We start from the raw sequence: 26,105 nt of genomic DNA on the forward strand, positions 1-26,105 counted from the left end.
ATATGAGAATGAGGTGGGGGGGTGGGGGAGGAAGAAAATTAAAATGTACAGCACGATAAAACCTGCAGAGTTAAGCCATGGTAGTGAAAAGGAGAACACAAACAAGGAGAAGGCAGAGAAACAGAAGTAATCGTCTGTTTAGGCTAAACCCCTGCAGAGGGGACCTCCAGTCTGAATCAGGACAGCCCAGCTTAACCCAAACTCCCAGGACTTGTACTGAGCTACCGAGAGTCAACTCACTAAACAATATTGTTACGGACTCAGTGAAAGTCCCTTTAAGATAGAGAGTGTGTGTGGGGCGTGCTTACGTCAATAGAAGATAAAGGATGTAATGACGTTGTTGAAGAAGTTAGAAGGAGAGAGGGAGAGAAGGGAGAGAGGCACCAGCCTGCTAGTTTTCTCTATCGATGGATGAGAAACAATAACTGTGTCTGCCACTGAAATCCATGTATGGAAGTTGGAAGTAATCCGGTGGAGTTCACTTTGTTGCTGACCTGTAGAAGGAAACAGGTATTTGTGTGTATAGACGACCACGATTCGGATGCTTTTCGGGGTGAGGAAGTCACTACTGAGTAAACACTGGAGTGTCATTTGGGTTCCATCGTGGAACATTTGGATTTCGTATTTACTCTCTCTCTGTTTCTCTACATCTACGTCTTATCTTCTGACAACGGTGGTTGTTGAAGAAGCCCTTGCTCATGTTTCACCTTATGGCTTGCGGAACTGAACTTTAAGAACCATTCCTGAACTGGGAGTTTTGGACTTTGCCCCACACACACACACACACGCGCACGAAGAGTTTAGTTTTGGGGTTAACGTTCAAGGTTTAACATTTTTGAATTCTAACATACTAACATTTTTACTTTTATTTTACGTATTATCATAAGTAGTGATTAATAAAATAGTTTTTAACACTGAATCATGCTCAGTGTGTTTCTTTTGTTGCTGGTTCGTGACAATATTAAATTACCAGCCCAGAGAATGCATTGGGATATTATTGTCACAAGTACCAAGGTACAGTGAAAAACTTGTTTGCATGTCATTCAGACAGATCATGTCACATACAAGTACATCAAGGTAGTACAAAGAAAATAGAATACGAAATATTATGTTGCAGTTATAGAGAAAGTGCAGTGCAGGCAGACAAATAAAGTGTAAGGGCCATGATGAGGTAGATCAAGAGTTCAATTGTTCATCCTTTACACACAAGGGGTCCATTCAAGAGTCCGATAATGGTGGGATAGAAACAGCCCGAGTCCGGTGATGTGTGTTCTCAGGCTTTTGTATCTTCTGCCTGATGGTTGATTACTGATAGGAGGCAATGGGGAAATCAGAATCAGATTTATTATCACTGACATATGTTGTGAAATTTGTTTTCCAGCAGCAGTACAGTGCAAGATGAAGATTATTATGTTACAAAAAAAGTGCAAAAGAGGAACAAGTTAGTGTTCATGGTAGAAACATCAAGAGGGCATGTACCGAATGGTGAGGGTCCTTAGTGATGGATGCCACCTTTTTGAGGCACTGCATCTTGAAGATGTCCTCGATGGTGGGGAGGGTTGTGCCCGTGATGGAGCTGGCTGAGCCTACAACCCTCTGCAGCCTCTTGCGATCCTGCACATTGGAGCCTCCATACCAGGAGGTGATGCAACCAGAGTGCTCCCCACCACACATCCGTAGAAATTTGCAAGAGTCTTTGGTGACGTACCAAATCTCCTAAAGGTAGAGCTGCTGGTGTGCCTTCTTTGTGATTCCATCAATGGGTTGGGCCCAAGATGGATCCTCCAACATGTTGATGCCTAGGAGCTTGAAGCTAGTCACCCTTTCCACTGCTGACCCCTCAATGAAGACTGGTGTGTGTTCTCCAGTCCATAAGCAATTCCTTGGTCTTGCTGATGTCAAGAGAGAGGTTGTTTTGACACCACTTGACCAGCCATCTCACTCCTGTGCGCCTCTTCATCACCGTCTGAGATTCTGCCAACAGTGGTGTCATTGGCAGATTTATAGATGGTGTTATTTGCCTTCATATGACCAGGCCAACAGGGAGAGGAACTTTGAGTGCAAGATGTTAAAAGGACTTGGGTCATCCACTCACAAAAACAATCAAAAAGGAAAATTTCCCCGAAAAGTTTAGCACGAGTTGTGGTGGAGATTGAACACCAGATGAGAAATGGAGCGTTCCTCTTTAAACTCAGCGAGTTATGATCCAACAAGAATTTTCAAAAGGGAAATAGGATTGTTTAAGGAGTTGGTCATTCTGCAGGGGAAGACCAGGCAGTGGGACTTATTGGACAACTCTTTCCAAAAGAGCTGGCACAAACAATAAGCTGACCCGTCTCCCCCTTGGTGTACAGTTGGGCATCAAGGTAGACTCAAGAAAACCAAGGCTGTCAAGGAATCAGGAGGAGCGCAGGAACAGTACCACAGCTACGATGTGTGACAAGCCGGGAAACAGATTGTTTTGGGCATAAAATAATTTCATTTAAAAACCATACAGAAAGAGATACAATTCAGCTCTACAAAACAAAAACTTCAACCTCACATCATTTTGTCAAACAATTCTGGCCTCATTCTCAATAAGTGACAAGTAGACAGCGGTTGAAATTACAACTGCACAGCACTTTCCCCAAAGCTGCAAAAGGCAGACACAGACATGTCTCTGGGATATGAGAGGTTATAAACAGCTTAAGGGCATAAAATCCTTCAAAAACAGATACACCAAAGCAAGGTTGGTTCGATGAAGGAACACGAAATGATACGTGCACACACCCTTTCTGAAGGCTTAATGGGTCCGATGCAAAAAGACATTGGGTGAGAAACAAATTTCCACAGAGAGAGTTCAGTCAATATGTACCATCTGCCAAACCAACAACTGCAGTTGAAAAGGTTCTTTGCCTTAATTATGAACAAAAAAAAAGTTCATTTCAGGATAGGAATTCCAACAATGAATTACCACTGTCGTTTCAAAGGCTGAATTTCTTTCCTCCTTAAAAACATTGCTCATTATAAATCATTTCTGAATGCTTGCTGTTAATTTATTTTTTGTTTTGAAAAATGATATTTATTGTCTGGTCACATCACTGCAAATTCTACCTTCCCAAAAGAACATTAAAATTCTGACTGCAAAATTAGATTTAGAATAAATCTGGAAAGAAATATAGTAAAAATTTGACATTTAATATTTCAGCTAACCCTGTTAGATTCAACCAAGGGTAGAGGTTTGCCAAATGTTTTTGAAGTAAACAAGAATGTTTGAAAAAAAAATGAATTGCTTCAACAAAACACGATTCCTGTTATATTTTAGCTGGACATTGGGTTGAACTGAAGTCAAGTTCATTCTGACTGGCCATTTCTTATACAAAGCTTCCATTACAAAATCCCAAATGAAATACTGTGAGCTTGCAGGTGTTATAGAGTCAGAAAATATAGCACAGGTACAAGCCCTTTGGCCCAACGAGTCCACGTTGACCATGGTGTCAACCTAGCTTGTCCCAATTTCCTGTGTTTTGCCCATATCCCTCCAGGACCCTATCCAAGTGCTCCTTAAATGACACTATTGTACCTGCCTCAACCACTTCCTCTGGCAGCTCATTCCATAGATTCACCACTGTGTGGAAAAAGTTGTCCCTTGGGTCCCTTCTAAATCTTTCCACCCTCACCCTAAATCTATGCCCCCATGTGGTATCAGATGCAAAGGGCTTTGCATTCCTCAAAAGGACTAGCACTGTGTTAAACTAGGTACCATCAGAAATGCAAGTGATTTATCTACAAGGTGTCAAGTAACAGCTGGCACCAAGGGTGGGACAAACATGTGCAAGTGACTCAGTGCCTTCAAATTCAGTTATACAATGTAATGCATTATTTTTGGTTGGTGGTACATCACTTTATGGTCATAAGAACAAATGGTTGCACAAATCAGGGGTCAGTTAGAAGCCAAATGCTTGAGTGGACCTAGAGGGCAATTTTAAAGCAAATTTTGTGTTCTGCAAATTCCGAAACCAGCTAGTTTTCCTCTCCAGAGGATGTGTAATGCCAGAGGCTGTTACACCTCTCCCAAACTCCAAGCGGGGTTAACTTTGACAACTTGTTATTACTGACGTGGAGCGTTGCTCAGAGTAGGAACCATTGAAGCTCCACCTGTCGAGCAAGTCTGAAGAAAGAGGTCCACCTTGCAAAAATTACCATACCATGGTGTCAACTCTCCTCTAAATCTTCATTGCAAGTATTCCCCAGTGTAGATTCCACATTGTTTTGTTGGTGGGGTGGGAGAAAGGTTTGATGGTACTGTTGGGGAGAATTTAAACCAACTTGAGAGAAATGGGACATAGTAGATGCCCAGATGGGGTGGTAGGAAGTGGGTGCAGTCAAATATAGAAGGAAAAGTCCATCTAGTAGGCAGAGCATAGATAGATACAAGGCACACAGGAGGAATGCAAGGCCAAGTTGCATCTGCTTTAATGCAAGGATGCAGACTTAAAAAGCAGATGAATTTGAGATCATTGATGAGAACATGAGATTACGATACTGAGATACAATGAAAAGGGTTTTTATTTCCATGCCATCCAGACAGATCATTCCATACCCAAGTACATCAAAGTAGTACAAAAGGGGAAACAAAACAATGCAGAATGTAGTGTTGCAGTTACAGAGAAAGTGCAGTGCAGGTAGACAAATATAGTGCGCGGGCCATGACGAGGTAGATCGAGACATCTTTATTGTACGAGAGGTCTGTTCAGAAGTCTGACAAACAGGTACATCAGCCTCACTGTTGGTACCTGTTCAAGCTTTTGCATCTTCTGCCCGATGGGAGGAGAGAGAATGACTGGGGTGGGAGGGGACCAAGGAGATTGGAACCAGCATGGACCGAATGGGCTGAATTACTGCCACCTGTGTTGTCATAAGGATAAGCAGCTGACCCTGACAATGATATAGAGGAACACCATTTGAGCAACTTGTGCACAGATAGTCAACTGAGCTGCTAAATGTCATATATTGGAGCACAGTATTCGAGTCTCATCATCTTTAGTTCCCTGACAAAAAGGAGGCCATTTAACAGAAAGTTTTGGGTGCCATCACTCCTGCTGCCCGAGACCACAAGAAATTACAAAGAGTTGTGAACACAACTCAGCATATCACAAAAACCAGCCTCCCCTCCATGGACTCTGTCTATACTTCTCACTGCCTCGGTGAAGCAGCCAACATAATTGGTATTGGTTTATTATTGTCACTTGTACTGAGGTACAGTGAAAAAATTTGTCTTGCATACCAATCGTACAGGTCAATTCATTACACAGTGCAGTTACATTGAGTTAGTACAGAGTGCATTGATGTAGTACAGGTAAAAACAACAACAGAACATAGTAAAGTGTCACAGCTACAGAGAGAGTGCAGTGCAGTAAGGTGCAAAGTCACAACAAGGTAGATCATAAAGTCATAGTCTATCTTACCGCACAAGGGAACCAACCGTTCAATAGTCTTATCACAGTGGGGTAGAAGCTGTCTGCAAGTCTGGTGCTATGTGCCCTCAGGCTTTTGCCTGATGGGAGAAAACCCCACCCACCCCATTCTCTCTTCTCCCATAGGGCAAAAGCCTGAAAGCACATACCACCAGGCTCAAGGACAGCTTCCATCCTGCTGTTATAAGACAATTGAACAGTCCCCTGGTATGACAAGGTGGACTCTTGACCTCTCAATCTACTTCATCATGACCTTGCACTTTAGTGTCTGCCTGCACTTTCTCTGGAATACTTTATTCTGAATTCTGTTATTGTTTTCCCTTGTACTACCTCAATGCACTGATGTGATGAAATGATCTGTATGGATGGCATGCAAAGTTTTTCCACCGTACTTTGGTTTATTATTGTCACATGTACCAATTTGCATTTAACATTCACGCTACAACACTAAATCTACATCTATAGAAACATCCCAAGTTGACCAAATTGATCTGAAGTTAAGAGCATATAAAATCACAGCACATCCAATTCAACACGTCAGGCAACATAACCATGCAGCTCTGTAGAAATCTGGCTAGACCACACTTGGAGTACTGTGTTCAGTTCTGGTCACCTCATTATTGGAAGGATGTGGAAGCTTTAGAGAGGATGCAGAGGACATTTACCAGGATGTTGCCTGGATTGGAGAGCATGTCTTCTGGGGATAGGTTGAGAGAGCTAGGGCTTTTCTCTTTGGAGAGGAGGATGAGAGGCGACTTGATAGACATGTACAAGATAAGAGGCACAGATCGAATGGACAGTCAGAGACTTTTTCCCAGGATGACAATGGCAAACATGAGGGGACACAATTTTAAGGTGATTGGAGGAGGTACTGGGGGGGGGGGGGGGGGGGGGAGACGCGGGAGAGAGCGGAATGTCAGGGGTAAGATTTTTTTATAAAATAAAAGAACCAGAGTGGTGGGAGTGTGGAATGCACCGCCACCAGAGGTTGTGGGGGCAGATACATTAGGGACATTTAATAGACTCTTAGATAGACACATGAATGATAGAGAAATGGAGGCCTATGTGGGAGGGAAGGGTTAGATTGATCTTAGAGCAGCATAAAATGTTGGCACAACATGGTGGCTGAAGGGCCTCTACTGTGCTGTAATGTTCTATAATTGCCCTCACCCCATAAACCCATCAGAAAGTCCACCATTTTCAGTGACCATGATGAATAGGAAAATATTCAGCAGAAAATCCCACTATCCACTCTCTCTCTGCAATATAGCCATTATTGCTTCAGGTTTTGTGGTTCCTTGTTATTAGAAGTGATAGGAGGGAAGAGAGACACAGGGATAATATAGCATAGTCCCCGTTCACAGGAGGTCTGCCGAGATCGGATTACTCCTTCACCCCACCCCCACAACATAACCCACATATTTGTGGAAAATAAAGAACAGCAATATTCTCAAATCAAACTAAGAAAAATGCTGAGAAGACTTTGCAGGTTTGACTGTACCTGTGAAAGTCTTGAGGTTTTTTTCCCAGCATTGTTTTTTTTCTGGTTTCCAGTATCTGTAGATTTTCATTTACAATATGTTCAACATGGGTCACCCAAGCTTTGGAGAAGAAATTGTGCTTTTTTTTTTGTTCGAGTCACTTTAATAAGTACATGCTCCAAAAGATTGGATTAAAGCATTACAAATTGCAATCAGTGTAACAAATTAGGGCCAAAACAAAACAATGGAGAGATCACAAATGACGTCTCTGCCATTTTCAACAGGGTGTTTGATTCGATCTGCCTCTAAGATTCAATACTAATGTAGCATAAATCAAACGGTTCTGCTGCACTTGTGGAAGATTTCAGGCACTTTCTCTTTGCACTGACTGCAAACCAATCCCTCTGCTGCTACCTGCCCTTTAAAATAAATCAGGAGACTATTCGGTCCACGCCGCTGTTCTGGTTTGACGCAAGGATGAGTCAGTCACTCAGCTCTAACCGCCTTACGGTTCCGTTACAGAACAACTATACAACGTACTCTGCTTATAACACATCTTTAATTCGAGTTTGCATGATCATTCACTGAACTTCCAAGTTCACCTGAAAACCACAATTCATAAGTACCTCCTATAGTGCAGGGAAACAGCTCAGGGACATTGTAGAAGAGAAGAATGCGTACAGAGATCAGGTTGTGAAGAGAATAACAGTTTAAAAAGCAAGAGTTTTCCCAGACGCCAGTGCTCCCAAATAGTTAGTCTATCAACAATGAGCAGATAAAGACATGGAGAATCATTTAATATCACACAGACACTTCCTTCCCATGCCTGTTCAAGTTCATTGTATGTGCACAAGTACAGCGAGGTACAGATACAATGAAAAGCTTGCCTGCAGCAGCATCACAGACACCGAGATTCAGACAACACACAGAATACAAAAATTATACAACTTGCTCAATTTTACTCATGGTCAGTCCATTATTTTGGGGGGACGCCCACGTTCCCACAGTATATTGTTCACTGCACACTGATTTTGTTGAGTCATACAGTAGGGAAACAGGCCCTTTGGCCCAACTCATCCATGCTAACCAAGGTGCCTTCCTGAGTGCGTGCCATTTTCCTGCATCCCTCTAACATTTTCTCAGGGACTGCATGTGTTTACAACATATAAATTTGCCAATGACACCACTGTTGTTGGTGGTATCTCGGATGGCATCGAGGAGAGATAGATCGGCTGGTTGAGTGGTGTCGCAACAACAACCTTGCACTAAACGTCAGCAAATCCATGGAATTGATTGTGGACTTGAAGGGGAAGTCAGGAGAACACACACCAGTCTTTGTTGAGGGGTCGGTGGTGAAAACGGTGAGCAGCTTCAAGATCCTGGGTGTCAACATCTCAGAGGATCTATCTTGGGCCCAACACATTGATGCAATCACACAGAAGGCACACCAGCAGTTCCATTTGATCTGGAGTTGAGGAGATTTGGCATGTCAAAAGACTCTTACAAATTTCTACAGATGTACGGTGGAGAGCATTCTGACTAGTTGCATCACAGCCTGGTATGGAGGCTCCAATGCACAGGATTGGAAGAGGCTGCAGAGGGTTGTAGACTCAGCCAGCTTCATCATGGGCACAACCCTCCCCACCAGCAAGGACATCTTCCAAGAGGCAGTGCCTCAAGACAGCAGCATCCATTATTAAGGACACACGCCATCCGAGACATACCCTCTTCTCGTTACTACTATTGGGGAGGAGGTACAGGAGCCTGAAGGTCCACACTCAACGATTCAGGAACAGCTTCTTCCCCTCCACCATCAAATTTCTGAATGGTCCATGAACACGACCTCATTATTCTTTTTTTGCACTACTTTTGTAGCTTGCAGTAATTTGTCTTTTTGTCTTGCACCGTACTGCTGCCACAAAACAACGTGTGTCAGTGATAATAAACCTGACCCTGAACATAGAACAGTGCAGCACAGGAACAGGCCCTTCAGCCCATCATGTTAGGCTGAAGGAATTAGTTCAGCCTACACAAGGTCTATATCCCTCCATACAGAGTACATTTAGGTGCCTATCCAAGAACTTCTTAAACACCTCCGTCATATCTGCCTCCATCACCATCCCTGGCAGTGCATTCTAAGCACCCACCACTTAGTACACAGGGAAAAAAAAAACTTGCCCAGCACATCTCACCTTAAATGCATACCCTCTAGTATAAGCATTTCTACCTCGGGAAAAAGATTATGGACTGTCTACTCTACACCTCTTATAATCGTATAAACTTCTATCAGGTCTCCCCTCAGCCTCCACTGCTCCAGAGAAAACAACCCAAGTTTGACCACCTTCATTCACTTTAATCCAGGCAGCATACTGATGAACCTCTTCTGCACCCTCTCCTGAACCTCCACATCCTTCCTATAATGGGGTGACCAGAACTGAATGCAGATGTGGCCTAATCAGAGTTTTACTTTGATGCAATTTTTTTTTTCCCATGGCTTCTAAAACGATGGGGTAGGCAGGCAGCGAAGGAAAACATAGGTGCGTGACACAAAGTCACTTTGGTCACGGACAGATGTAGACTGTGTGTAACCATGCCAACAAACCACTCAGCAGTGTGAGCTCTCTCATCCATCGATGCAAACAGAGGAGCCACAAAAATATTTGAGAGATTGGAATATCAAAAAGTAAAGGGCAGTGGTCTGTACATCATGGGTGATTGGGAAGTGGACACCAATTCCAGCTCATGATGGACTGTGGAAAGAAACATGCAGCAATCTTATTCTCTGCAGCAGCTCTAATGGCTCAACTAGTTGAAGCTACGAGAACCCAGCGTTCTATTCCCCTGGTCTGCATCAAGTTGGCAGATTTCATCTCAAGAGTAATGGGGGATGTTATTTGCAGCTCCATAGCCCAGAGGTTAGAAAGGACGAATTCAATCAGCCTTCCCGAGGAGCCCTGCTCAAAAACTCATATGCGCCTTTCATAAAATGCCTCACTGTCTGCAAAGTACTCTGGGATACACCGGAAGAAACACAAGATGTGTTTTACAAATGCAAGTCTTTCTGCGGTCAAGCACTCACTTTCAAAGCTTGCACAAGAAATTGTTGATGGCACAAAGTCATTGACCTGAATATATAAATCTCCATCTCTACACATTATCTAACCAGAGTTTTCCAGCAATTTTCGGCCCATGATGTTGTGCTGACCCATACAAGATAGAACACCTTTATTAGTCACACGTACATCGAAACACATCTTTTGTGTAGAGTGTTCTGGGGGCAACCCGCAAGTGTCACCACGCTTCCAGCGCCAACATAGCATACCCACAACTTCCTAACGTACATCGCTGGAACATGGGAGGAAACCCGAACACCCAGAGGAAACCCATGCAGACACAGGTAGAACGTACAAGCTCCTTACAGACATCAGCTGGAATTGAACCTCAGTCACTGGCGCTGTAAGCGTTACTCAAACTGCTAAACTACTGTGCCTGCAGCAATCAATGTAACTTACACAGGCAATAACCCTCCATTTTTCTTACATCCATGCATCTATCCAAGAGTCTTGAGTGTCCCTCTGTATCAGCCTCTACTACCACCTCCGGCAGAGTGTTCCAGGCACCCACCACTCTGTGTTAAAATAAACCTTACCTCTAACGTCTCCCCTAAACTTTAACCCTCATTTTAAAAGGCAAGTAGAGGAAAAGGCTGTAGGTACTGGAAATCTGTAATAAAACCAGAAGCACACTGCCTTGTGGAAGTTCATGTAAACAACTTCCATTAGTCACCTCTTCCAAAATTAGACAATGGAGTGCTACTTTAATGGATGCAGACAAAAAACAACATTGGCAGGGTAGAGATCCCTTTACTTGATACAACCACCGCCCCCACCCGCATCCCCCCCCCCCCCAAACAGACTGTACGAAGCCCCAAATCAGATTACTAGCATTTCATGATGCAGGACTAACTCTGACATCTCCAACAGAGCAACAGGAAGTTCACATGGGGCTCTGGGTCCTGGCTGTAATCCTGTGAAGGTGAAGAGCAGATTTGAGTGGTTCTCTGTGTGCAATAGACCAACATATACTGTGTAGAATACGCATCAGATTGAAAACGCAAGCTGCAACGTTCAAGAGAGGAATAATGGAATTTTAGTGCTCAAGGCCACATTGAGCCAGTTGTGTTTATGCTGGCTCTTGGTAGAGCTTCCCCAGAACACCAAATTATTTGCACCCACCCATTCTGAAAGTTACTTCTACAATCTTTTGCGCTAATGAATTCCAGACCATAACAACGTCTTTTTACAAGGATGTTACTGGGACTGGAGAGCTTGAGTCATGAGGAGAGATTGGATAGGCAGGGGCTTTTCTTCCCCCCTTGAAGCAAAGGAGGCCGAGAATGATCTTGCAGAGGTTTACAAGACAGCAGGGGTATAGACAGAGCAAATGGCCATTTTCCAGGGTAGGGCATGTATTTAAGGTGAGAGAGGAAAGATTCAAAGGGGATAAGAGGGTCAGTATTTTCCACACAGAGGCTGGTGGGTACATGGAACAAGCTGCCAGAACAAGTAATAGAGGCAGGAATAATTGCAGTGTTTTAAAGACATTTGGACAGGTCCATGGATAGGAAAGGTTTAGAGGGATATGGACCAAATGAAGGCAAATGGGACTGGCTCAGGCAAACACCTTGGTTGGCATAGACGAGTTGGGCTGAAAGGCCTGCTATATAACTTTGGGTATCACCTCACTACCCTTCCTTTCTACACTAACCCAACAGTTCATAATTTTTCAAACAGCTTTGTTACATCTTTCAACTTTTTGTACTCTCAGAAAGTGACTCAGCTTCGCACAAGACTACACCCATTAGAATTACCTCCTCCCAGGTACCAGTCTCCTCTGTACTCTTCCTAAGGTCCTGGCAACTTTACTGAAGTGTGGAGTCCAGAATTAAACAGAGCTGTGCAACTCTTCAGCTCATTGTGTCTATACCAACTAATTGGCCATCTTCCCCAATCCCATTTGCCTGAACTAGTACTGTATCCTTTTATTCCTTGCCTGTCTGCCTCAAATGTACAGTTGTGTAGCAGTTAGCATAACGCTATTACAGCGCCAGTGACCCGGGTTCAATTCCCTCTGTTGTCTGTACGGAGTTGGTATGTTCTTCTCGTGACTGCGTGGGTTTCCTCCGGGTGCTCCGGTTTCCTCCCACATTCCAAAGACGTACAGGTTAGGAAGTTGTGGGCACGCTATGTTGGCGCCGGAAGCGTGGCGACACTTGCGGGCTGCCCCCAGAACACTCTACGTAAAAGATTTATTTCCCTGTGTTTTGATGTACATGCAACAAACAAAGATATCTTATCTTAATTCCACCACATTCCAGAACATCAGCCACTCTATAAGATACTCCAGAAGTCATCTAATAGCAATTTGTAATAATAGTTCTCATTCCTTTCACATTGGTTTACACTGTCAGGGAAGTCCAAGTCAGGGAGATACAGAAAAAGGCCCTCGGCTCACAGAACTTATGACAAGAATCAACCACTCATTTACACTATTCCCATTTTACTCACCTCACATTCTCGTCATCTCCCCCCAGATTCTACCCCTCATCCACGCACAAGGGAAAATCGACAGCAGCCAATTCAGCCACCAACCCACACACATTTGAGATGTGGAAGGAAACCGGAGCACCTGGGGGGGTGGGGGGGGGGGGGGGGGGGGGTGTGGAAGGTGGAAGGAAGTGGGAGGAACCCACGCAGCCATGGGGAGAACATGCAAACTCCATACAGACAGCACCTGAGGTCCAGATTGAAATTTGGGTTGCTGGTGTTGTGAAGCAATGGCTCTACCAACTGTGGCACTCTCAAAACTCAATGGTTTTAAAAAGATTTATCCATGGTTAATTTTAAAAAAAAGCAAAGCAAGGAGTCAGAAAGAGGATTTGGAGAATCTAGTCAAGATCATGTTAGGGACAATAGAGAGTTTCCTCACAATTAAGGCCATTAAGGGATAGAGGAAAAAAAAATAGGCAAGAAAATGAAATGTTGATGAGTTGATCAGCAGATTCCTGCAATCACAAATACCCAGCAGTGCTGGGAGCACTCTGTCCTTCGCTAACAAGAAATATCAGCTCATTTTCTCATCATTAGCGGGAGTGAAATGCTGATGTGGCAACATTGGATAAAATAAGTGAAGAGTAAAAAAAAACACTCCTCAACAAAGCAGCAGAAGTTGAAAGCAATCACGAGCTCGCATCTCACAAATCAGATCATTTTGTTTCTTGTTCCAAAGCCAGGAACTACTGTTGGAAAACAAGACCATGGGCATCCGCAGCTCTCACTTGTAACTTGTCTACAGATTTTCCTCTGGAGTGATTCAAGAGACCATTCAATCTGTGAACCCAATTCACCATTCAAATGGATTTTGGTTGGTCTGTACCTCAAATCCATTTACCCACCTTGAATCCTTAATAGGTTAGCACTTTTACCCAATAAAAAGCCATGAACCTCAATTCATTTGACCCAAAGTCCTTTTGGGGTGGGGAACGGGCATCTCAGATTTCGTGTTATAGCGTGAAGTACTACCTCCTGGATTCATCTCCAAATCAACCAACTCTAACTTGAAAGGATATCTAGAGAAACAAATGCTGATGCTGGAATCTAGATGAAAAACAGGACAATGCTGGAGGAAGTCAGCAGGCCAGGCAGCATCCTTGCAGAAAAGCAGGCGGTCAATGTTTCAGGTCAGGACCCTTCTTCAGGACTGAAGATAGGAAAAAGGGGAAGCCCAATATATAGGAGGGAAAAGCAGAGCAGTGATAGGTGGACAAAAGAGGGGAGGCGGGGTGGGCACGGGGTGGTGACAGGTAGATGCAGGTAAGAGACAGCGATAGGCAGGCGCGGGGGAGGAGGGGAGAGCAGATCCACCAGGGGATGGGTCAAATGCAAGGAAAGAAAGGAAGAAAAAAGGTAAAATAGAAGTCTCAGAAAGGGAAGAAGAGAAGATGCACGGTTTTTAGGGGGTGGAGGTTGGAGGTTGTGGGGATTACCTAAACTATGCTTCTTCCCTTTCCTAGCTTCTTTTTTCCCCCTCTCCTCACCTTTGACCCATCCCCCCGTGGATCTGCTCTCCCCTCCTCCCCCCCACCTGCCCATCACTATCGCTTACCTGCATCTACCTATCACCACCCTGCCTCCCCTCTTTTGTCCACCTATCATTGCTCTGCTTTTCCCCTCCTGTACATCGGGCTTCCCCTTTTCCTACCTTCAGTCCCGAAGAAGGGTCCTGACCCGAAACGTCGACCGCCTGCTTTTCTCCACGGATGCTGCCTGGCCTGCTGACTTCCTCCAGCATCATCGCTTTTTTTTCTTGAAAGGATCTCTCCTCGTTCTGGCCACCCACACCAAAATGTAGCAGATGGTGAGAAATATTAACTTTAACCTTCTTACTAATCTCACCCACAGTTCAGTTATTTCTGGCACAAGGAATTTTGGACACCTCCTTAGGTGGTTATGGAAATTCAGCACATCAAACACTAACATGCTTCTACAGATGTACTGTTGAAGGTATCCTGACTGGTTGCATCATGGTCTGGTCCGGCAATTCGAATATGCAAGAACGCAAGAAGCTGCAGAGAGTGGTGGACTCAGCCCAATACATCACGGGACATCTTCCCCACCATCGGTAGTATCTACAGGAGGCACTGCCTCAAGCCAGCAGCATTTATCATCAAAGATCTCCACCATCTGGGCCATGCCATCTTCTCGCAGCTACCATCGGGCAGGAGGTACAGAAGCCTGAAGTCCCACACCACCAGGTTCAAGAACAGCTACTCCCCTTCAACCATTCTGTTCTTGAACCAGAACTAGATTTATTATCACTGACATATGATGTGAAATTTGTTGTTTTGGGAACCAACCTGCAGAACCCTAATTGCTACCTCAGAATGGCAACTCTATGACCACTTTGCACTACAATAGATTTTGTTCTAATTGTGTTTTTTTTCTCTTGCATAATGTTTAATTTATTTTTTTCTCTTGTGAATGCTGCTTATCTGATGCTATGTGCCTGTGATGCTGCTGCAAGTAAGTTTTTCATTACACCCATGCATTCATGTGCCTGTGACAATAAACTTGACTTTGCTTTTTACCTTGTTGGGGAGGTGGGGTGTGAAATTCAGATGCCAGTGCATCTGTGCAAATCTAAAAGTTTTGATCTCCCCAATTTATCTCACTGAAGTTTGCTCCATTCCCTGGAAGATGGATCTGCATTTTATCAATTTATCTGCAGGATGACATTGTCATTCAGGGAGAGTCGACTAGCATCACATTGGCTGCAGTCTTGTAACTCTAGCAGGTAAGCCTGGCCAGCAAGTTGGCAGGGAATGCAAAGTTAGAGAACAAACTGGTTGTTAACACAGCCTTGGCCCCACTCGGCATCTTCTGCTGTGCAGTGGATGCCAAGCAGGAAGGAATGAAAAGTAGCCAGGACTTGCTTTCCTTGCTCAGGAGATCTCAAGAGCCAGTCCAAAAAAATCATAACTATTGCCCGTCCTGATGCAGGGACTTGAGCCGAAACGTCGACTGTCCATTTCCCTCCACAGATGCTGCCTGACCTGCTGAGTTCCTCCAGCAGTTTGTTTTTTTGCTACGTGACCATTGCACTTATCCAGAACAGCTAAGCAGAGAGTGTTGGGGGGCGGGGGTGAAAACAAAACCAAACACAAGGTGTGTAAAGTTGAGGCTGAGACAGGGTAAACAGCACCTTGTTTCTCCCAGCAATGAGTCAGTGGTGGGGGGCAGGGGGTCAGTGTACAGTACAGACCCTTCAGCCCATCTTGTCCACGCCAACCCAGATACCAAGCTGAGCCATTCCCATTTGACTGTACTTGGCCCACATCCCTCCAAACCCTTCCCATCCATGTCCCAATCCAAATGACTGAAGTGTTGTAGTTGTATCCACCTCTACGACATTCTCTTGCAGCTCACTCCCTATACCCACCTCCCTCTGTATGGGAAAAGTTGTCCCTCCGGTCCCTTTTAAATCTTTCCCCTCTCACTTCAACCCTTCACCCTCCAGTTTTGGACTCCCCTACCCTGGAGAAAAGACAGTGGCTACTCACCTTAGTGATTTTATAAACCTCTAATAAGGTCACCCCTCAGCCTCCTACGCTCCAGGGAAAAAAAAGTCCCAGCCCATCTTGTGTCTCTTCCTAACTCAAACCCTCCAGTCCGGGTAACATCCGCACAAGTCTCTTTTGCGTCCTTTCCAGTCTCATGACATCCTTCGTTAACAGGGCGACCAGAATTGTACGCAATACTCCAAATGTGGTTTTACCTAGGTCTCGCACAGCTGTAACACGACACCCCAACCCCTGTACTCAATATCCTGAGTGACGAAGAAGGCATTTAGCAGGCTTGCCTTCACCACCCTGCCCAAGTACACAAACACCAATTGCCTCTATTAGACCCACCTCCCTCTACTCCTCTCCATAAGATACAAGAGCAGAATTAGACTGTTTGGCCCATTAAATCTGCTCTGCCATTTAATCATGTCTGCTTTCCCCTCCCACCCCCCCCCCCCCCGCCCGCCCCATTCTCCCCATAATCCTTTTATCAATCAATACATCAACCCCTGCCTTAAGTACACCCAACGATGGGCTCCACAGCCCTCCGTGGCAACGAATTCCACAGATTCACCACCCTCTGGCTGAAGAAATTCCTCCTCATCTCAGATTTAGAGGGACATCCCTTTATTCTGAGGCTTGCCCTCAAATCCCGGACTCTCCCACTAATGGAAACTTCACAACCACTCTATCCAGGCCTTTCAGTATTTGTTCTTAGCCAAGTACCTGTCCAAATGCCTCTTTAAAAGGGAACCTTTCTGCACACCACCCCCCCCCCCCCCACCCACCCAAAGGGAAGGATGTGGAGGATAGGGAGATTATGTGGAGTGTACTTATAAGCCAGGGCATTTTGAGATAGAGGAGGAGGTAGTGTTGGGTCTCTTAAAGAGCATTAAGGTGGATAAGTCCCCAGGACCTGATGGGATATACCCCAGGTTATCGAGAGAGGCAAGAGATGAGATTGGTGGGGCCTTGACCAATATCTTGGTGTTCTCTCTAGCTACAGGTGAGGTTCCAGAGGACTGGCAAGTAGCTAATGCTGTTCCATTATTCAAGAAAGAAAACAGGGATAATCCTGGTAATTATAGACCAGTGAGTCTCACAACAGTGGTAGGGAAGTTACTGGAGAGGATACTTAGGAATAGGATTTAGGAGCATTTGGAAAACCATAGCCTAATTAGGGACAGTCAGCATGGCTTTGTGCAGGGCAAGCTGTGCCTTAGTAACTTGATTGAGAGTTTTTTTTTGATGAGGGTGATTGATAAAGGTAGAGCTGTGGATGTTGTCTACATGGACTTTAGTAAGGTGTTTGACAAGGTCCCTCATGGGAGGCTCATCCAGAAGACTAAGATGCATGGGATCCACGGTGAGCTGGCCGTTTGGATTCAGAACTGGCTTGCCCGCAGAAGACAGAGGGTAGTGGTCGATGGGACTTATTCTAGCTGGAGGTCTGTGACTAGTGGTGTTCCTCAGGGATCCGTACTGGGACCTCTGCTGTTTGTGATGTATATAAATGACCTGGATGAAAATGTACACGGGTGGATTAGTAAGTCTGCAGATGATATGAAGATTGGTGCTGTGGATAGCGTAGAAGACTGGCGACGGATACAGCGGGATATAGATCAGTTATAGATATGGGTGGAGAAATGGCAGATGAAGTTCAACCCGGCCAAATGTGAAGTGTTGCACCTTAAGGGATCAAATGTAAAGAGACAGTTCACTGTTAACGACAAGACTCTTAACAGTGTTGATGAGCAGAGGGATCTTGGGGTCCGAGTTCATAACTCCCCGAAAGTGGCTACACAATTTGATTGGGGGGGGGGGGGGGGGGGTTAGTTCTGGTTGCTCCATTATAGGAAGGATGTGGAGGCTTTAGAGAGGGCACAGAAGAGGTTTATAAAGATGCTGCCTGGATTAGAGAGCATGTGATGAGGAGAGGTTGGACAAACTTGGGCTGTTCTCTCTGGAGTGGCAGAAGCTGAGGGGAGACTTGACAGAGGTTTATAAGATTATGAGAGGCATAGATAGAGTAGACAGCCAGTATCTTTTCTCCAGCACTGAAATGTCCAGTACCAGAGGGCGTGCATTCAAGGTGATAGGGGGAAAGTTCAAAGGAGATGTACGGGGCAAGTTTATTTAAAAATATATACACAGCAAGTGGTGGGTGCCTGGAATGCGCTGCCTGGGGTGGTGGTGGTGGAGGCAGATATGATAGGGAAGCTCTTAGATAGGTGCATGAACGTGAGGGAAATGGTAGGATATGGACATTGTGTGGGCAGAAGGGATTAGTTTAGTTGGGCATTTTATTACTTATGTAATTGGTTCAACACAATATTGTGGGCCAAAGGGCCTGTTCCTGCGCTTTTCTACGTCATGTTAAATTGGAAGGATTAAGAGGGGACTTGAGAAAGGGCAATGGAAGCAGAAATGTGGACATTTAAGGTGGGCATTTGAAGACCCCTGAACCCCTGGGAGTGTGATTAACCTGACTGACGTGCACACGAGGGGCCGAACAACCTCCTTTCCGTACTGCAAATTTCCATATCATCCGTCCGGTCCAATTAGATCGCACCACCTGGCCCTTGGGAACAGAAAGCTTTTTGCAAGGCATCCTCACTTAAAGCTGTTGGCTGCATATGATGCTTCCTGTAAGAGTAAACAAGTGTTGGAATTCCGATGATGATCTATGCACCGTTGATCCAATTTGAGGCAACCCAAGACCAACGTATACAAATAAAACACCCTGCTTTAGGCATCGAGGGTCCAATTAATTCCGACGGCAAGGATAGAAGTTTTTAAAAAGATACCAGGCTGGATACGGAATACCCCAGTGGGTGAGACGTGACAATGTTGGTCTCCGTGGGAGAACGTGAACCCGAATGCCTCCGTGCAGAGAGCCCTTTACAGCCATCTCCAGCGCTTGGAAGGTGTCTCTCTATTCCGCGATAACACCAGATGTACGGAAAACATTCAGAGACAACTGGAGCCTGCTGCAGACACACACACACCCTCCCACAGAAAACTCCCAGGTTTTTTCCTCACTTGTTCTACATCACGAGAGGTTTGAGGGGGGCGAGATATTTATCACCCTGTTCTCCTACACCACCACCACCCCTGTGTACGATGCACTAAAATAAAACATTGAACTTCATCGTCACCTCATGACAAAGAAGAGAAAAAAATATCCTTCAGTTTTTAAAGAAAAACAATTATTCTGATTTCTACGCTGCACTTGAAGAGGCTTTAACTTGGCCGCCGAGGAAGTCATTAACCAACACTTAAACTGCAGCGAGCTGTGTAACATTTACTTCCCTGGCTCCGGAGCCCCTCTGCTAGACAACAACAGCAACTCATTGTCCCTCGGTCTTTGATGATTTTTTTAAAAAAAGGTAAAATGAAAAAAAAAGTTGTGCAAGTCTACGAGGCTTCAACGTTCAACTCTGAGGAACAGACGGCAGCCGGACAGCCACGCAATTAGCAGCAATACTGAAGAACGCTTTGCCGATTACCTTTTCTGTTCAAGAACACCTCACTGCGTTGAAGGTAACTTCATAAACACAGGATGAAACATCGCACGGGTTGAGAGAACCACTTAGACACCACAGAGCTTTTACGTTGTTATTGCACCGTATTAGAGATTAACTGGAAATTAGAGAGTCAATTCAACGTTGAATCTGTCCCCTGAATAGACGACAGGCGTCAGAATCAGTGAACGTACCTTTACAAGACAGGGCCGGCAGGTCTGAGATGCTCCGGACAAGACTGCGAAGATGAACGAGTAGAACTGCCACGCTCACTCAGCGAATATTTGTGACTTGAATTTCTCTCCCAGCCGAAGAAAGAAAACTGATAAACGACGAGACCTCCGAGGGCTCAGGCCGCTTTGTGAATCAAACATACCCTATTTTTACGGCACAGTCACACTGATTTTGCATTGATTATCTCCACTTGAGCAGATACATTTAAATTAATCTGGCACCCTTGCAATGAAGAGGCGGAGTCGCTGCGAAAGCGTGGACTGGATTTGCAGGTTCAGCCAGAACCGGAGCATGTGTTTCGTGCCAAGTAGGAACAGTCACAAGTTCAGTCAGGGGAAGGGGTCTGCACTGACAGACAGAAACGTCTTTGATTTACAACCTCTCACTTGATGTTGGGTTTGAATGTTTTCCAAAAACAGCTGCTTTCTTTTAAACAGAGAGGAAAAAAAACAACTTTAAGTTGCAAATCAAAGCAAAAACTGCAGATGCTGGAAAATTAAATAATAATTGAAAAAAGAAAATGCTGGAAACACTCAGCAGGTCAGGCAGCAGCTGTGGAGAGGCAAATAGTTAGGTCCCAGACCCTTTGTCAGAGTCCTGTTTCTCTGACCTAACCTGTTGAGGGTTTCCAGCATTTTCTGAATTGCGGACACAGCTCAGCACATCAGAGAAACCAGCCTCCCCTCCGTGGACTCTGTCTACACATCTCGCTGCCTCGGTAAAGCAGCCAACGTAATCAAAGACCCCACCCACCTCGGACATCTTCTCTTCTCCCCCCTTCCATTGGGCAGAAGATACAAAAGCCTGAAAGCACGTACCACCAGGCTCAAGGACAGCTTCTATCCATCTGCTATAAGACTCTTGAATGGTCCCCTAGTACGATAAGATGGACACTTGACTTCACAATCGACCTTCATCATGACCTTGCACCTTATTGTCTGCCTGCACTGCACTTTCTCCATAGTTCTAACACTTTACTCAGCATTCTGTTACTGTTTTACCCTGTACTACCTCAATGCACCGTGTAATGAATTGATCTGTACGATCGGTATGCAAGGCAAGTTTTTCACTGTACCTCAGTGCAAGTGACAATAATATTCCAATTTATTTACTAAAATTTTCTGTTTTATTATCTTTGAATCGCATAATTTTTTCCATCACAGTTTTTCACCTCGCATTTGTTAGATTCACAGATACAGCACAGATACAGGCCCTTCGGCCCAACCAGTCCATGCTGATCACAGTGCCCACCCAGTTCATCCCAATTTCCTGCGTTCGGCCCACATCCCTCCAAGCCCCGCCCCTCCATGTACCTATCCAAGTGCGTCTTAAATGATTCTCTTGGATCTGCCTCAACCACTTCCTCTGGCAGCTCGTTCCATATACTCACCACCCTCTGAGTGAAAAAGTTGCCCCTCAGATCCCTTTTAAATCTTTCCCCTCTCACCCACAACCTATGCCCCCCTAGTTTTGGACTCCCCTACCCTGGGGAAAAGATTGTTACCATCCACCTTATCTCTGCCTCTCATATTTTTAAACACTTCTATAAGGTTGCCCTCATTCTTTTTTATTCCAAAGAATAGAGACCTTTTTTTTGATTTTTGAAAGGATATTGTCAATATCAAAATTTATCTTTCAAGTCTCAGAGGCGAGCGGCTCTCCTCTTCAGTTGTTCTCTGCACCCCCACATTTACATTCATATCGATAGCCTTGCTCCCTTCCCATTTTACCACCCTTCCAGGTCTCTGGTTCCTCCTGTTCCAAATTATTCCCCACCCACTCCCACACCAAACCCTTTCCAATCACTGCTAGCCATGTCTCCAGTTCTCCTGGTGGAAAACTTTAGAATCCTATTCCTAAATTTCCCTGCCTCTTGAATTCTCTTTCACAGAACAGAGAAAATATTTCTAAAGATTAATTTCAAGCTCAGCATCCAATCTCACCCCTTCAAATGCACCCACTATTAGAGAGTCATAGAATCATAGAGAAACAGGCCCTTCGGCCCATCTAGTCCATGCCAACCTGATCTTCTGCCTAGTCCCATTTACCTGTACCCAGACCATATCCCTCCAAAGCCCTCACTCACACCACCCTCTGAGTGAAGAAGTTCCCTCTCAGATTCCCCTTATATATTTCACCTTTTACCCTAAACCTATGACCTCTAGTTCTAGTCTCACACAACCTGAGGGAAAAAAGCCTGCATGCATTCTATACCCCTCACAATCTATACCCCTCATCATTTTGTATACCTCTATAAGATCTCCCTTCATTCTCCTGCGCTCCAGAGAATAAAGTCCTAACCTATTCAACCTTTCCCTATAACTCAGGTCCTCAAGTCCCAGCAACATCGTTGTAAATTTTCTCTGCACTCTTTCAAGCTTATCGATATCTTTCCTGAAGGTAGGTAACCAGAAATGCACACGATACTCCAAATTCAGCCTCACCGATGTCTTGTACAACTTCAGCATAACATCCCAACTCCTGTACTCAATGCCCTGATTTATGAAGGCCAAAGTGCCAAAAGCTTTCTTTATGACCCTATCTGCCTGTGATGCTACTTTCAAGGAATTATGGATCTGTATTTCTTCAGAAGGTCAGAGGGCATGGGATCCAGGGAGGCTTGGCCGAGTGGATTCAGAATTGGCTTGCCTGTAGAAGGCAGAGGGTTGTGATGGTGGGAGTACATTCAGATTGGAGGGCTGTGACTAGCGGTGTCCCACAAGGATCAGTTCTGGGACCTCTGCTTTTCATATTTATTAATGACTTGGATGAGGGGGTAGAAGGGTGGGTTGGCAAGTTTGCAGACGACACAAAGGTCAGAGGTGTTGTGGATAGTGTGGAGGACTGTAGGAGATTGCAGAGGGATATTGATAGGATGCAGAGCTGGGCTGAGAAATGGCAGATGGAGTTCAATCCGGAGAAGCGTGAGGTGGTACACTTTGGAAGGACAAATTCCAAGGCAGAGTACAAGGTTAATCATTATAGGAAGGATGTGGAAGTGTTGGAAAGGGTGCAGAGGAGATTTACCAGGATGTTGCCTGGTTTGGAGAGTATGGATTATGAGGAGAGACTAAGGGAGCTAGGGCTTTACTCTTTGGAGAGGAGGAGGATGAGGGGAGACATGATAGATGTGTACAAAATATTAAGAGGAATAGATAGAGTGGACAGCCAGCACCTCTTTCCCAGGGCACCAATACTCAATACAAGAGGACATGGCTTTAAAGTGATGGGTGGGAAGTTCAAGGGAGATATCAGAGGAAGGTTTTTTACCCAGAGAGTGGTTGGGGCATGGAATGCGCTGCCTGGGGCGGTGGTGGAGGCAGGTACATTGGTCAAGTTCAAGAGGTTGTTAGATAAGCATATGGAGGAATTTAAAATAGAGGGATATGTGGGAGGAAGGGGTTAGATAGTCTTAGGCGAGGTTTAAAGGTCGGCACAACATTGTGGGCCGAAGGGCCTGTATTGTGCTGTATTGTTCTATGGTTCTATGTATTCCCAGGTCCCTTTGTTCTACCGCACTCCTACTATTCACGGTGTAAGTCTTACCTTGATTACTTTTCTTTAGAACTAAGAATATAGAACAATACAGCACAGGAACAGGCCCTTCTGTGCCAACCATGATGCTAAATTAAACTAATCCCATCTGCCTGCACATGATCCACATCTCCTCATCCCTCATCGTGTGCCTGTCCAAATGCCTCTTTAATGCCACTATTGTGTCTACTTCCACCACTACCCCTGGCAGCACTTTCAGTTAAAAGCCGACCTCTTTAAGTGAGATTTTGGCATTTATTCTGCAATTTTTACTCAGGATGGGGGGCATCATTGATAAGGCCAGCATTAGTAGGTTGTCACTGGGAAATGCTGTAGTCCTTCTGACAATGGACATCTGTCCCAAGATCTCCTTAAGTGGGACAATGTCTTATTGTGTCCACAAACATACCTTAGGAGAGTTGATGGATTATAGCTTTACAAGTCACGGAGTTACACAGCATGGAAACAGGCCCTTCAGCCCAACTTGTCCATGCTGACCAAGATGCCAAACTGAGCTCATCCCATTTGCCTGCATGTGGCCCCTATCCATAGAACATAGAACAGTACAGCACAGAACAGGCCCTTTGGCCCAACAATGTTGTGCCGACATAGCCAATGCCTCCTACCTACAGAATGCCCATATCACTCCATTTTCTTCTCGTTCATGTGCCCATCTAAGCCCCTCTTAAAAGCCCCCAGTGAGGTTGCCTCCACCACCCTATCAGGCAACGCATTCCAAGCATCCACCACTCTCTCAGTAAAAAACGTACCCCTCACATCTGTTCTGAACCTACCCCCTCTCACCTTAAATGCATGCCCTCTGGTATTGGATCGCTCAATAGTGGGGAAAAAGATATTGCTTGTCCACCCTATCTACGCCCCTCATCATTTTATACACTTCCAACAGATCACCCCTGACTCCATTGCTCCAGAGAAAAGAGCCTAAGTTTGTCCAGCCTCTCCTGATAGCACATGCCCTCTAATCCCTCTAAACCTTTCCTATCTATGTACCTGTCCAAATTTCTTTTAAATATTGAAATTGTATCTGCTTCTACCACTTCCTCTGGCACCTCGTTCCATATACCCACCACCCTCTGTGTGGAAAAACTTGTCCCTCACATTCGCTTTAAGTCTTTCCCCTCTCATCTTAAACTTATGCCCTCTATTTTTCGACTCCTCTAGCCTGGGAAAAATACTGTGAATACCTAACCTATCTATGCCCCTCAGGATTTTATAAACCTCTATAAGGTCACACCGCAGCCTCCTTTGCTCCAGGGAAAACATTCCCAGACTTCCCAACTCTTGTACTCAGTGCCCCGTCTGATGAAGGCAAGAATGCCACAAGCCTTCTTCACCACCTTGTCTAACCTCTGTCACCACTTTAAGGGAACTATGTACTTGAACCCCTTGGTCACTATGTTCCACAACACTCCCCAGGGCCCTGTCCTTCACTGTGTATATCCTGCCATGGTTTAACTTCCCTCAATGCAAAACTTCACACTAGTCTGAGTTGAATTCTATTTGCCATCTCTTTGCCCATCTTCCCAAGTGGATGCATTGCCCACAGTGTGTCTAGAAGAGATTGTCTTTCGGAGTTAATGTCCATTTCAGTTAAGATTGATGAGGATACTGCCAGGACTCAAGGGCCCGAGTTATAGGGAGAGGTCAGACAGGCTAGGACTTTATTCCCTGGAATGCAGGAGAATGAGGGGTGACTTCAAAGAGGTGTATAAAGTCATGAGGGGTACAGATAGGGCGAATGCACGTAGTCTTTTTTCCCGGGGGAAGTGAACCAAAAACTAAAGGGTGTAGGTTTAAGGAGAGAAGCGAAAGATTTAAAAGAGACCTGAGGGGCATCTTCTTCACTCAGAGGGTGGTGTGTGTATGGAAGGAGCTGCCAGAGGAAGTGGTTGAGGCAGGTACAATAACAACATTTAAAAGACATTTGGGTGGGGCAAATAGAGGGCTATGTGGGAGGGAAAGGTTAGGTAGATCTTAGAGCCCGATAAAATGTCAGTACAATATCATGGGCCGAAGGGCCTGTACTGTGCTGTAGTGTCCTATGTTCTATGATAAGTACATGGATAAGAGGGGTTTAGAGGGGTATGGGCCAAATGCAGGCAAATGGGACTATCTCGGTGGGATGAGTTGGGCCGAGGGGGCTGTCTCCTGCTGTATGACTCTACGACTGTTTGCCCCTTCCCTTATCTTCTGAAGATGTATTGGTATTGGTATTGGTTCATTATTGTCACTTGTACCAAGATACAGTGAAAAACTTGTCTTACATACCGATCATACAGGTCAATTCATTACGCAGTACAGATACATTGAGTGAGTACAGGGTGCATTGAGGTAGTACAGGTAGAAACAATAACAAAGTACAGAGTAAAGTGTCACAGCTACAGGGAAGTGCATTGCAGGTAGACAATAAGGTGCAAGGTCATAACAAGGTAGATTGTGAGGTCAAGAGTCCATCTCATCGTATAAGGGAACCGTTCAATAGCCTTATCACAGTGGGATAAAAGCTGTCCTTGAGCCTGGTGGTACGTGCCCTCAGGCTCCTGTATCTTCTGCCTGATGGGAGAGGAGAGAAGCGAGAATGACCCGGGTGGGTGGGGTCTGGCTGCTTCACCAAGGCAGCGAGAGGTATAGTGTATTATTATGGGATGTCCTAAAGGAATAGATTGATGGATGGAGGGGAGAGAGGGTATTCCAGTTCAGGGGACCTTAGCAGGGGACCTGAAGGCACAGCTAT

At 45.1% G+C, this 26,105-nt stretch overlaps 1 protein-coding gene across 4 annotated transcripts in view; it reads right to left on the reverse strand.

Annotated features, from left to right (window-relative positions):
- Positions 1 to 20,306, reverse strand: part of adgrl2a (adhesion G protein-coupled receptor L2a) — a 775,507-nt gene extending 755,201 nt beyond the window's left edge. For all 4 annotated transcript variants that reach the window (XM_052010661.1, XM_052010657.1, XM_052010658.1 and 1 more), the window contains exon 1: positions 19,777 to 20,306. The gene's annotated coding sequence lies outside the window, so the exon portion shown is untranslated. The remainder of the gene's footprint in view (positions 1 to 19,776) is intronic.
- Between the last annotated feature and the right edge of the window lie 5,799 nt (positions 20,307 to 26,105).

Source organism: Pristis pectinata, chromosome 3 (assembly GCF_009764475.1).
Source record: "Pristis pectinata isolate sPriPec2 chromosome 3, sPriPec2.1.pri, whole genome shotgun sequence".
NCBI lineage: Eukaryota > Metazoa > Chordata > Chondrichthyes > Rhinopristiformes > Pristidae > Pristis > Pristis pectinata.